The following is a 14,697-nucleotide window of genomic DNA, read 5'->3' as shown; positions in this document are numbered from 1 at the left end:
AGAGCGTTCAGCTCTGAATCAGGCCCTCAGTTATTATTGATTTTTCTATTATACCATTGAATATTGCGAGACTTAGCTGTTTGTCATATTAATTCTTGAGTCTAGCGATCTGTGTTAACAGTGCAGACATCGAAGTGCATGATAGTGTTATATTACACATATTCGCTGTTTTCTTATAGTTCACATGATTTCTTTCAGCCGCATCTCAGAGTGGTATACGGCGTCAGGTTGTCTAGCAACCATTTGACGCACAAAACACGCGCCACCGAGTGACGTCATAGATATGCGCCCCGGAGGACATCTGGGCGTCTACAGTCTCTGGGACAGCGTGCTTCACAACATGTGGGGATATAAGGTAAGACTGTTTGTATGTAGATAAATACAGTAGGATGGCGACACTCCAGATTAAGTTAGTACTGCTGTTCCTGACGAAGGAGCAATAAAGCGCTGAAACTTTTAAATACTGTAACGCTGCAGTAAGTCTTTAATTCTAATCTGAAATGCTGTCATCCTACCGTATATATATATATATATATATATTAGGGGTGTGCACCGGCCACTTTTCGTGTTTTGTGTTTTGGATCTGGATCTTTGTTCGTGTTTTGCGATTGGTTTTGCCAAAACCACCCTTCCGTGTTTTGGGTTCTGGGTTTTGTTTTTTCTATCTGTATTTTTTTGAAAAAAAAAAGCATTAAAACAGCTAAAAACACAGAATTTGTGGGTTTTTCTGCTCCTACAGTATACTATTATTAACCTCAATAACATAAATTTCCACTCATTTCCAGTCTGTTCTGAACACCTCACAATAGTGTTTTAATGTCCAAAAGGTTGCACCGAGGTAGCTGGATGACTATGCTAAGCGACACGAGTGGGCGGCACAAACACGTGGCCCATCTAGCAGTGACACTGCAGTCAGGATGGCAGTTTGAAAAACTAGGCCACAAACAGTACATAATGCAAAGAAAAAAAGAGGTGCAAGATGGAATTGTCCTTGGGCCCTCCCACCCACCCTTATGTTGTATAAACAGGACATGAACACTTTAACAAACCAATCATTTCAGCCCCAGGGTCTGCCACACGACTGTGGCTGAAATTATTGGTTTGTTTGGGCCCCCACAGAACAAGCTGGCAATTAATCTGTCCCTGCACCAGGGCCGGATTAAGGTCTGTGGGGGTCCCTGGGCAAGAAACTTGTGGGGGCCACTTATGCAATGTCCCCAGTAGCAGAGCCCCCAGTAATGGTCCCTCCTATGCAGTGCCCACTGTAGTAATGCCCCTTATATAATGCCCCCAGTAGTGGTCCCCTGATACAGTGCCCCCAGTAGTGCCCCTTATATAGTGCCCCCAGACCCAGTAGTGATCCCCCCTATGCAGTGCCCCCAGTAATGGTCCCCCATATGAAGTTCCCACTGTAGTAATGCCCCTTATATAATGCCCCCAGTAGTGGTCCCCTGATACAGTGCCCCCAGTAGTGCCCCTTATATAGTGCCCCCAGACCCAGTAGTGATCCCCCCTATGCAGTGCCCCCAGTAATGGTCCCCCATATGAAGTGCCCACTGTAGTAATGCCCTTTATGCAGTTCCCCCAGTAGTGGTCCCCCTATGCAGTGCCCCTTATATAGTGCCCCCAGTAGTGGTCCCTCTATACAGTGCCCCCAGTAGTGCCCTTTATAAAGTACCCACAGACCCAGTAGTGGTCCCCCCCTATTTCCCCCAGTAGTAGACCCCCCCTATGCATTGCCCCCAGTAGTAGTCCCCCCTATACAGTGGGGCCAGTAGTTGTCCCTCCCTATACAGTGGGGCCAGTAGTTGTCCCCACTATGCATTGACCATAGAAAACGCCCCCCCCAGTGCCCCCATATCACAGAGTATTAATTCGTCCCCGCTGGAATCCACCACCACAGGTCCCTCTGTATGTTCTGGAGGCTGGTCTCCCTGGAAGAGTTGATCATTCATTTTTATGAACATCATCTGCTCCACATTTTGTGGAAGCAACCTCCTACGCCTTTTGCTGACAAGGTTCCCGGCTGCACTAAACACTCTTTCGGAGTACACACTGGCGGGGTGCAGCTCAGGTAAAATAGAGCCAGTTTGTACAGGGGCCTCCAAATTGCCTCTTTTTCCTGCCAGTACAGGTATGGACTGTCTGACATCTCTACTTGGATGCTGTCACCGATGTAATCCTCCACCATTCTGTCAATGGTGTCAGTATCATATGCAGTGACAGTAGAAATGTCAGAAATTGTTGCCAAGTCCTTCAGTCCGGACCATATGTCCAAACTTGGTCCTGCCTGCCCTGCATCACCGCCAGCGGGTTGCTTAGGATACCTAAGTTGTTTCCTGGCAGCCCCAGTTGAGCTGTTGACATGTCACATTCTGCTTCAGCTGACAGTGTTTTCACCAGCAGGTCTTTGCACCTCTGCAGACTTGTGTCGGCCGGAAAGAGAGACACCACATAGGCTTTAAACCTAGGATCGAGTACGGTGGCCAAAATGTAGTGGTCTAATTTCAACAGATTGACCACCCTGGAATCCTGGCAAAGTGAATGAAGGGCTTCATCCACAAGTCCCACATGCCGAGCGGAATCGCTCCGTCTTAGCTCCTCCTTCGCTTTCTCCAGCTGCTTCTGCAAAAACCTGATGAGGGGAATGACCTGACTCAAGCTGGCAGTGTCTGAACTGACTTCACGTGTGGCAAATCCGAAGAGCTGGAGAACCTTGCATAACACGGAAATCATTCTCTACTGCGCTTGAGTCAGGTGCATACCCCCTCCTTTGCCTATGTCATAGGTGGATGTATAGGCTTGAATGGCCTTTTGCTGCTCCATCCTCTGAAGCATATAGAGGGTTGAGTTCCACCGCGTCACAACCTCTTGCTTCAGGTGATGGTGAGGCAGGTTCAAGAGTGTTTGCTGGTGCTCCAGTCTTCGGCACGCAGTCGCTGAATAGCGAAAGTGGCCAGAAATTTTTAGGGCCACCCAAAGCATCTCCTGCACGCCCATCGCTTTTCAGAAAAGTCTGCACCAACAAATTTATTGTGTGAGCAAAACATGGGATGTGCTGGAATTTGCCCAGATGTAATGCCCGCACAATATTGGTGGCGTTGTCAGATATCACAAATCCCCAAAGTTTGGTCCTCCATTTATGTTATATTGATTCATATATACATGCAGCAAAGGCACACACAAACACAGAAAAGAAGAATGTTTTATTTTTCTTGGAGTTAAGAGATGAGGCTGCCGGCCCTTTACTTATGGGACACAGGCGCACGCTTGGCGCTACTCCTTTGTGGATGCACGTGCAGCCACAGTGCACACAATTCACAAACACAGAAAATATATATATATTTTTTTGGAGTGCACTTTGGAGGTTACACCACCCTTTAAGAGATGAGCCAGTCGGCCCTTTACTTATGGGACACAGGTGCACGCTTGGCGCTGCTCCTTTGTTGATGCACATGCAGCCACAGTGCACACAATTCACAACACAGAAAATAAGAATTTTTTATTTTGTTTGGAGTGCACTTTGGGGGTTACAGCACCCTTTAATGGTCAAGCCAGCCGGCCCTTGATTTATGACACAGGCGCACTCTTGGCGCTACTTTGTTGATGCACGTGTGGCTACAGCGTACACAATCCACAAACAGAAAAAAATATTTTTTTATTTTGTTTGGAGTGCACTTTGGGGGTTACACCACCCTTTAACAGATGAGCCAGCTGGCCCTTTACATATGATATTGGCACACGCTTGGCGCTACAGTACTTTGTTGATGCACGTGCAGCTACTGCACACACAATTCACAAACACAGAAATTTTTATTTTTCTATTTTTTTTGGAGTGCACTTTGGGGGTTACAGCACCCTTTAACGGACAAGCCAGCCGGCCCTTGATTTATGACACAGGCTTATGCTTGGCGCTACTTTGTGATGCACGTGCGGCTATTGCGCACACAATTCACAAACACAGCAAAAAAATATTTTTAATTTTTTTTGGAGTGCACTTTGGGGGAGCACCCCTGATGCACAGATCACCCCCTGGACAACACTACAGCACCCCTTTAGGACTACAGCCTATATGGGACACTGCACAACACTGTCCAGTCAGCCCCTATAGACTTTGAAGTGGACACAACTGTTGAATCGTGCAATTGAACCTTAAGTACATTCCTGCCTATAAACCTCTAAGATTCTCCTGCCTAGAACCTCTAAGACAAAACCTGCCTATACCTCCTAAAACCATAAGGTGTCGCTATTTAGCGCTGTGTTTAGAATATACCATTAATAAGACTCTAAGACAGTGGAATAGCGGTCCAACACGCTAAAGATTATTATTCAGGTAAAAGTACAGATGTTACCACGCTATGATCTAACAATGAGCGCAAACTAAATTGTACAAACATTAGGTCATAAGGTACAGTCAATACATACACGTGCGCTCTGGGACCAGATACCGGCATCAGTAATGAAACCTTCGTCGAAACAGCATAACAGGACCACCGCAGACTGGCATCTCGTTTCAGAGCACTCACATATATACCCGTACTGGGATAAGCAATACAATAGAATACGTTGGCAGGTTCTCATTGGTTCCTCTTCTTGCTTCTTCCGTTACGGTACAATTCATAGGTCAGTGCAAAGACTCAAACCAGCCTCTAACAGCCCGATTGTGTCCACTTCCCCGCTGCATAATAAATCTAGTCTAAACTATGGCATACAACATTTCAAGGAGTTATTCTCTCTATCATTCATATTTCATAGCCGCATGTTCTGATCTCCTCACCGATGCCACCGGAACGCTGTGGGAAAAGAGTAGATCAGTACGGCACCAATCACGGTCCATTTGCCATTTACTAAACCATAGTTACAGAAAACATTCATTTCTTCATATGCTGACATTGCGATTAAACCAAATAATAATCATTCCTTTCGTGCTGCGGGACCATTGCTTTTAAATGTGTATGCGGGGAGAAATTACATTAAATTGTGTTGTGCGTTTGACGGTCTGTGGGGCACTTAGCGGCCAGCACTAAGTTGGAAAGGCTTCTGTGTATGTGTGTGAGCATGCCAGTATGGGTTTGGGAAAGATCACTAAATAGCTATTTTGCGTTGTCCTATGTTTAACATGAAGTGCAGGGAAAACACCACTAATTTGCTACTTTTTGCTACATCGCGTATGTGTTAATGTGAATGTAGGGGAAAACACCACTACTTTGCTACTGCTCAAATATGTTTGTGGTGATTTTAATGTGTTGCAAAGTTATTTTATGTCTGTTAAATACCATCGGTAGGTGTTTGGGGAAGATTGTGTAAAAGCTGTTCGTGCTACTTTTTAGCAACTTTGCGTTGTGAGTAGCAAAATTGCTACTTTTAGCAATTTTGCACTGTGGATTGTGTACTATGTATTTTTAACAAAATGGCGCTTGTGTAAGCTTTCTTTTCTAAAATGGAGTCTCGCTGCCATTCACAAGATGGCGTCTTGAGGCCAGTCGCAAAATGGCGTCATCGCGATTAAATTTTAAACTGAACTTGTCTCAGCCAATTATTCAGCTTCGACAGTCCACCCTTTGATAGCAAACAACATGCTATCACAATCTGCATTTAGGATTTAATTTAGGCTTACATTTATATATTATTTTGTGTTATTATGGGATGGCACAAGGTGGTTCTTAATCCATCAATAATGTGTCTCTGGGTGGGGACATAAAACTACTATTATACGCACTCCGCGGATCTTGGGAGATCATGTGACAGGTGTGGGAATGCACCAGTCTTATAACAGCAGTCTTGAAGGGGAATTTGAGACTTTACATTTTCTGGGTGTTCTATAAATAACATTTCAATAATATCCTCTATGCATGTCTAAATATTATACATTTAAATGATGGTACTTCCTAGCTCAGGGTTGTAATGCAGTTCTGTATCTACCTCGGTATACATATTATCATTTCTAACCACCATCATAGTTTAATTCCTTCGTTCCACTCTGTTTTTACATTTTCCACACTTCAACACAATAGGAAAACACCGGACGCATATGCCAATTACTATGATGACAATCAGTATAAGGATCAAGAATTTGCCTATGCTGGCGATCACTTCCTGGACCCATTCCCCTAGACCCGAGAACCATTTCACTGGGTTCAGCCATGACACCCATCCTTCTATCTTTTCCCCTACTTCAGCCACTGAAGCGTTATGGTTCTTGCGAAATTCCCACTTTAGCTGCAGAATTTCATCCATCTTCCGGTCTATTACCTCCTTAGGGTCGCTGGTATCATTGGTGACATAGGTGCAACATTTTACTCCAAATTGAGTGGCCAATGTTATGCAATACCCTCCAGTAACAGCTGTTAAATAATTCAACACTAGCCTGTGTTGCACTAGTTCTTTCTTGTACGCTTGCAATTCTCTCCCTGTGTACCTGAATGTGTCATCGTACATCTCGGTGATATTATCTATTAATTTAGCAAGTTCTTGGATATATCTAAAATTTAATGTACCCCTCGCAATTCTGGTGGGATCCAGGGCGACTAAAACTTGGAAGCCAGTTGTCTCACTGATTAACTGAGCGGCTTTATGCATATCACCAGGTATCATATTTCTCTTGCCTCTGTGTTCATATTGAGTGTGAAGATATGGTGACGGTGTGTTTTTATGTATACTCAGCATTTCAACATGTGTGAGGGTCATAACTTCTGGGACTACTCTTCCCAGGTAACACAAACCATCGGAACTCGGGGAGAGCCATTTATACGCTTTTCTTCCACATATATAATATACATTATCAGGGAGAACATAAGGAATGGTATGCATCATTATCATTAAACACATCTCTCTTGCAAACAATCCTATCTCAGGCTCTTCCATCTGGTATATGCAAGTTTCTGGTTGTATTATTTTAGCACAATAACCATCTGGTACTTTACCAATCATTTCTTTGGTGGAACTCAATGTATACCGGTACCTAAAATATTTCCCACTTGATTTAATTGAGCGTAGCAGATCATAGTTTATGGACTCATTATCAGCTCTTTGTGAGAAGGTCATCGTCTGATTATTCCCCGTCACTTCCCAACCTCCGGGTTTATTGGGGTTGGTTATGTTCAAACACAAAAGTGATCTATCTACTTGGAATTGATAGAGTTTGAAATGAGGTGGTTTGGATGAGAGGAATTTTCCATCCAATGTTTTCCCTTTTTGCAATTCTAAAATTTCCGTGATATTCAGCGGAAATGGCACCAACCCTACATTATGCTGTCCCTGTGGCACATGTGAACACACCCAGCAATCGGTTTGATTTAACACTTTGCCTACCATGCTGTGATAATCCTCTAAAGGATACCCTCCCCAGTACGGATTATATTTTGGTTGGCACCGTTGGATACAGTTCTCATCAACTAGGGACCCACAAAGCTCACAAATACAGGAATCCTCAGACGATAACCCTCCACACCTTCCCCGAGTATCCGGAATGATAGCTCTTTTAACAATAACAGTACTAAGATTGGAAAGACACTCCCCTGATTGGCATTGCACTCCTCCTGTCTCCACTCCATCGGTACTGCCATCAGCTCCCGTTTCCTCAATCGGTCCCCCATCACAGACACTGGATATCCCTGGACTGACCAGAATGGTGAACACTCTAAAAGAGAATATGAAAATGAACACAGCAGGCCTGTCCATTTTAACAACAAGTCCTGCAAAATTTCTCTCGGTTCAGGTATCTCACTACGACCTTTTCAATCCTCCCGGAACAAGCTCGCGAGTGACAGGTCCACACTATCAGCCTTGTCTCCGACTTGTTTCTCCACTGGTTGATTGACCTTTTTGCAGTGAGTCGAATGGACCCAGGTATCTCTCTCGGCCACCTTCAAAGATGTAGTACTCGTCAGCAGCACCTGGTATGGACCTTCCCACCGGTCAGTCAAACAACCTGAACGCAAGAAATTTCTGATCATTACATATTCTCCTGGTTCAACATCATGACAGTTAGTTTCAGGCATATCATTAGACAACAATTTCAGTTTCTGCTGCTGTTGCTTTAACTGCCTACTCATTGATATAAGATACTTTACAGTTACCTCGTTGTTACCCTTTAGATCTTCCTGTGGACTTATAATCAAATGAGGTTGTCTACCGAACAATATTTCAAATGGGGACAGATTCAGAGGAGGTCTAGGAGTGGTCCTTATACTATGTAGGACCAAGGGTAATGCTTCTGGCCATCCTGGGCCCTCATTCAGAGCCGCTCGTTAGCGGCAGTACGCTCGTTCCGAGCGATGTTTGCACATCTGCGCATGCGTACGGTTTTTAGTACGCATGCGCGAACCAGTCAGTGCAGCCAAAAATCGTTTGTACGCTATATAGCGAGTGCCTGCTATTTTGAGTGACAGAATGAGGCGTATGTGGGTGGTAACAGGGGAAGGTGCTTGAAAATGGGGAGTGGAGATCCGAACGCAGGCGTGCTTAAAGGTCAAAACGGGCATATTATGGGTGTGCATAATTAATACAGCAGCGTCATTGACCACGTCACTGGGTTATTTTATAGCCAGAACTGCTCGCAAATTTGTGGTAGCAAACACCAACCACAAGAATAGCGAGCAGTTCATACGCTGGTCGATGTACTCGATTAATCTAATAAATAGCGGACATGACGTATGGTGCGAGCGGCCAGGGGGCGTTTTTAACAAATAAACGAGCGTATGTTTTGCACGCTCGTTCAGAGGTGTGAACAGACTGCAATTTGCGAACGGATCATTTGAATAGCCACCCCTTGTTTTTGAACGAACGACCGCAAATAGCGAACGGCTCTGAATGAGGGCCCTAGTCCAGTCTCTGCCATGATTTTACTTAGCTTATTTTTAGTAGTCCCGTTCATCCTCTCTACCTTGGCACTGGCTTGCGGTCGGTAGGGGGTGTGAAGTCGGCTATTAATACCCATCAGCTTACACATATTTTGGAAAACATCACCTGTGAAATGGGTACCCCTATCACTCTCGATGATTCTAGGGATACCATACCAGCATACAAATTTCTGAACTATTTTCTTGGCAGTAAATGCAGCAGTATTAGTGGCCGCTGGGTAGGCCTCAACCCAGTTAGAAAATACGTCTGTGCACACTAGTACATACTTAAGGTTCCTGCAGGGTGGTAATTGGATGAAATCAATTTGTATCACCTGGAAAGGTCCATCAGTCGGTGGAATGTGGGACGGTTCGGTAGGGATCGCTTTCCCTATGTTCTTTCTCAAGCAGGTCAGACAGGACATTGCTATCTTCTCTGCTTGTGAAGAAAAACCTGGTGCGCACCAGTATGCCCTCACCAACTTGCACATACCCTGTTTACCCAGGTGAGTCAGACCGTGTGCTGCCTCAGCCATGCTGTGGTAATATGCCTTGGGGGCTACTGGTTTACCATGTCCGTCCCTCCAGAGCCCAGAGGACTCTTGCCCACACCCCTTGGACTTCCAAATGGATTTTTCCTGAATTGAACACAAATTTTGCATCTCAATTAATTTTAGTATGTCAACGGTTTGGAATGACATAATTGTTTCAGTTGGAGAAAACATTTTTAATCCTGCTGCCCATTTTGCAGCTTCATCGGCTCTGTTCTTGCCCAGTGACACCGGGTCATCCTCACATGTGTGGGCTTTACATTTAATTACTGCCACTGCCTTGGGCAGTTGGATTGCTTCTAAGAGATGTTTTATGTGTCGGGAGTGTGCAACTGGTGTGCCTGCTGCTGTCATAAAATTTCTCAGACGCCATAGAGCCACAAAATCATGCACTACCCCGAACGCGTACCTCGAATCAGTGTAAATGTTAGCAGATTTGCCTGCTGCCAGTTCACATGCTCTAGTCAGTGCTACTAACTCTGCCACCTGGGCCGAGTGAGGAGGACCGAGAGGTTTAGCTTCCATGATGTCTGTGTCATTTACAACAGCATAACCTGTACATAACTCACCTGTGTCTGTTTGTCTATGACAACTCCCATCCGTATAAAAAGTTACATCCACATTCTCTAAAGGTGTGTCATGTATGTCAGGTCTAGCAGTAAAGGTCTGATTCAGATATGTCATACAATCGTGTGTATCATTATGTCTGCCGAACTCATCTCCCGCCAGCAACTCTTCTCCTTCCACCCTTTGTACATCATGTTGTACATATGGTAGGTATGTTGCTGGATTCAGCGTACTGCAACGTTTAACAGTAATATTTGCAGGAGCGATTAGGGCTAGTTCCCATTTGGTAAACCTAGCTGAGGAGACGTGTCTGGTTTGAGCTGAGTTCAACAGAGCAGATACAGCATGGGGAGTGTAGACAATCATATCATGGCCCAATACTACGTCCTCACTTTTACTCACCAATAGAGCGGTAGCTGCTACACTTCTCAAACAAGTGGGGAGTGATCTTGCTACCGTGTCCAATTGGGCACTGTAGTATGCTACGGGCCTACTGGCATCACCATGTTTTTGTGTAAGGACACCTGCAGCACAACCATCGGCTTCCGTACAATACAAATCAAAAGGTTTTTCATAATCAGGTATTCCCAATGCAGGAGCTCTTGTCAGACTATCCTTAAGATTAAGGAAAGCCTGTTCTGATTCCTCTGTGTGTATGACAAGATCGGGCTTTGAGGAAGAGACTAATTCCTGTAAAGGTAAGGCCAAAATAGAAAAACCTGGGATCCACATTCGGCAATATCCACACATTCCTAAGAAGGTACGAATTTGCTGTTGATTCTGCGGCAGTGTCATGTTTTGTATGGCTTGTATTCTATCTGTTGTAAGGTGTCGTAACCCCTGGGTTAGGCAGTGTCCCAAATATTTTACTCTGGATTGGCACGGCTGTAGTTTGTCCTTAGCCACCTTGTGTCCTGTTTGTGAGAGATGAAGTAACAAAAGTTTAGTATCATTCAAACATGACAGAAACGAGTGAGAACATAGCAATAAATCGTCCACATATTGAATTAGAACAGATCCATTGGCAGGTTGAAAAGATTGTAAACAGTCGTGCAATGCCTGGGAGAAGATACTGGGGCTGTCTATGAAACCTTGGGGTAATCGTGTCCATGTGTATTGTAAACCTCTGTATGTAAATGCGAATAGATATTGACAGTCAGGATGGAGAGGCACAGAGAAGAAAGCAGAACAGAGGTCAATGACAGTGAAATGGGTTGCATTTGGTGGGATCTGCATCAAAATGACAGCTGGATTTGGCACTACGGGGAATTGGCTCTCTACTACCTTATTAACACCTCTAAGGTCTTGTACCAGCCTATAGCCCCTCCCACCACTCTTCTTCACTGGAAAGATGGGACTGTTGGCTACACTAGCTGTACGGACTAAAATTCCTTGTTGTAACAATCGCTCAATTATTGGAAACACCCCTAATTCTACCTCCTGTTTTAGTGGGTACTGGGGAATTTTTGGAGCTTGCCTACCGTTTTTTAAGTTTACCATTACAGGGCTTACATTTGCCATTAATCCAGTGTCCTGTCCATCCTTAGTCCAAAGGGAATCTGGAATTAGGGACAACATTTCGTCTACTTGTGATGGGGTTTCATTTAAAACTGTAGAGTGATACATTATCCTTTGAGGAGTGTCTAACATATCCCGCACCTCGTATACCATTCTCTCTGGGATATCTAAATATACACCATCAGGGGTGCAATATATAACACATCCCATCTTACATAACAAGTCTCTGCCCAGTAGGTTAGTAGGAGCCGCAGCAGCCAGAAGGAAAGAATGTCTGGTATGCAACGGCCCAATAGTAACCTCTGTGGACTTTGTTAAAGGATAACGTTCCACTTTACCTGTTACACCCATTGTTGGTACTGTCTCATTGGTCACCTGTAAATTAACGGGAGATTTCATCACTGACCTGGTCGCCCCTGTGTCTACAAGAAAAGGATATTCAGTACCAGCTACATCAACCATCATGACCGGTTCTTCCCTAGTACTTCCCGTTAACCTGACTATCTGTAGACTACAGGTATGACCTGACCCCTAGCGTTGGCTACCGTTCTCCAATAAAGCATTTACGGCTACAATTGGAGCTGGTGCCTGTTGAACATTTGCTGGCCTTTGTGCATATCCTTTATGGGGATATCTAAATTTTCCCTGATGTGGGATTCCTACTCCTTTTACTGTGCAGTTTCTACTTAAGTGTCCTGTTTGTTTACAGTTAAAGCATGTTCGTGTTTCGGGTGAAGACATGTGGTGTTGTGAGGTTTGCGCAGAGGGTAAAGGTGGTGGATATGGGTAAGGATAGGGAGGGTAAGGGTATTGTGGGGGATAAGAAGTTGGTGGATAGCCTGGGACCTGTGGTTGCATCGGGACAGTGGGATAGAGTTGCGTTTGTTGTTGAGTGGGGTTAGTGAGAGTGGGTGTGTGTGCAAGTGCAAGCGTGTCTGTTGGCTGTGATGTTACCGTCATTCCCTCCAGAGCTTGTATACTGACAGCCATCAGTTTCTCGCTCTGGGCTTCTCTCTTTTTGGAGATGTTCTTATCATGTTCAATGGCGGTTTCTATGAGGGTATCTATTGTAAGTCCCCGCCAGCCAGGCTGTGAGGTCTGTACCCTAGTTTTCAAACTCTCTTTCAGACCGTCCACAAGTACTGTGACTATCATTCCCTGGTGGTGAGTGCTCTTTAATATCCTCTATCCCAGTGTACTGGGTGATAGCCTGCAGAGCCCGATCGCAGTAATCTTCTGCAGTCTCACTCTCTTTCTGTTTAATTGTGAAAATTTTGTTCCAGTTAACTACTACTGGAAAATATATACCCAATTGAGTTACTATGCGGGAAATGTTACCTTGGTTTACTTGATCTGTTAAGGGGACGTCACCATCCAATACACAATCCGTGATAAATTTTGTCACGTCGGTATTGCGTGGCAGACAGGCCCTTAACACCACACGCCAATCTTTATTAGTGAGCTCATGTGAACTACCCAAATTTCTCAAAAATCTTTGACATTTGGCTAATTCCTTTTTGGGATCGGGGAAATCATTTATGATGGAATTTAGTTCTGCTCTTGTCCAAGGACAATGCATTACTACTTCCCTCGTGGGCACTATACCGTTTGCGTCTGCATTTCCATTTGGAACAGTTATTGTCCGAATGGGATGCAGACCGGTAGCGCTGCTACCTTTGACCTGGTTACCTGGCTGGGGGTTTAATCTGCTGCTGCTACGTATGGTATTAACAACTTCCTCTATGGGTGCAGAGTGTGTTAACACTTCCCTTGCTGTTACCGATGGAGATTGCGGCACCACCCGTGATTGTGGTGATGCAGCATCTATCATTTGCACAGCATGGGAAATGGCAGACATTACAATAGGCTCATCATCCACATCATAAACATTTTCTTTAAGGTTGCTTAAGAGAGGGTACAATTTGTTTGTTACATTTTTATGGGTTTTTTTTTCATTGACTGTACCTACACCCCCATCCGCATAGGGTGGTGGTGGTGCGCGTGAACCATCTGTACTACCTTTTGCGACGCTACCTTGCAGTGCGTGCGCGCTATTAAGCGATGCGTCCGCAGCGCTATTTAGCGTCACCGGCGCATTGCCCAAGACTGTGCCCGCGACGCCTGTTTGCGTCGCGGGTACCTCCTTCAGCCACATTTCCCCCTCGTGCTGCCACAGTTTTAAACATTCAAAATATTTAATCTTTTTCTCTCGGGATCGCATCAAACTGATGTGATCCCGGACATTATCTAACACATTTTTATCAATACTACCAATTCTGGGAAACGGTCTGACACTCTTCCTCATCATATTAAACCATAAATCACAATACCTTATTGCATAAGTACCGTATTTGGTATGCATGATACGACGGGCCGATCCGATCGGCACCTCCATTAGCAGCACATCATTGCCTAACATTTCTACTGTTTGCATGGCTCCCATTCTGGGACAACTCCTACGCTTTCCAATAAAAATTTAAACCGGTGAAAGACAATCAAGATACTTTCACTTACCTGTGGACGATTTAAGTCGGCGGCGCCCACACACCTGGATAAGATTTAGTAAGGCAACTTCCACACCTGGATAAGATTTGAAACAGGCAACTTCCACACCCGGATAAGCTTTAGTAAGGTAACTTCCAAACCTATGAGAGTTTGTATGTCGGCCACTCTCACGCACCTGTATACAACAAAGACAACATGTACACCTGCTACTGTGTTTAGAACGGTAAAGCTGCTTACCGAGCAACTAGGCTAACCCTTGCACCTTGCCCTTAAGGATCATACGGTACCCTTAACTTTAGGGAATAAATTACCCCTATCAACAATACACACACTGTTACACACTTTTTTCCTGCGCAGAAAAATACACGTTTAACCCAGATATTGGTAATAGAAAAAAATGTAAACCTCAATGGCTTTGTTCAAACACGTGGCAGCACAACCGGAAGTACGTGTACACAATTGTGCGACTAGTCGCATACACAGTGATGCGACCAGACCCACGTGTTATTACCGTAACGCTATTATGCTACTCCCTCTAAACTTTTATCAACGAGAGAAAATAACTTTTCTCTCCTTGTCCCTGGATTCTGATCAGCGCTTCCTCTACACAATAACCGGCAGTACGCTCTCAGCAACACTGTGGTAATGAAAGACTAATGCGTCTCTCAAAAGGCGCCTCCACCCTTTTGCTGAGAGGGAACTGACCGAGTGTTACC

This window comes from Taudactylus pleione, unplaced genomic scaffold (assembly GCF_031769625.1).
Source record: "Taudactylus pleione unplaced genomic scaffold, aTauple2 ptg000967l, whole genome shotgun sequence".
Classification (NCBI taxonomy): domain Eukaryota; kingdom Metazoa; phylum Chordata; class Amphibia; order Anura; family Myobatrachidae; genus Taudactylus; species Taudactylus pleione.
Note: the sequence above shows the minus strand (reverse complement) of the source record.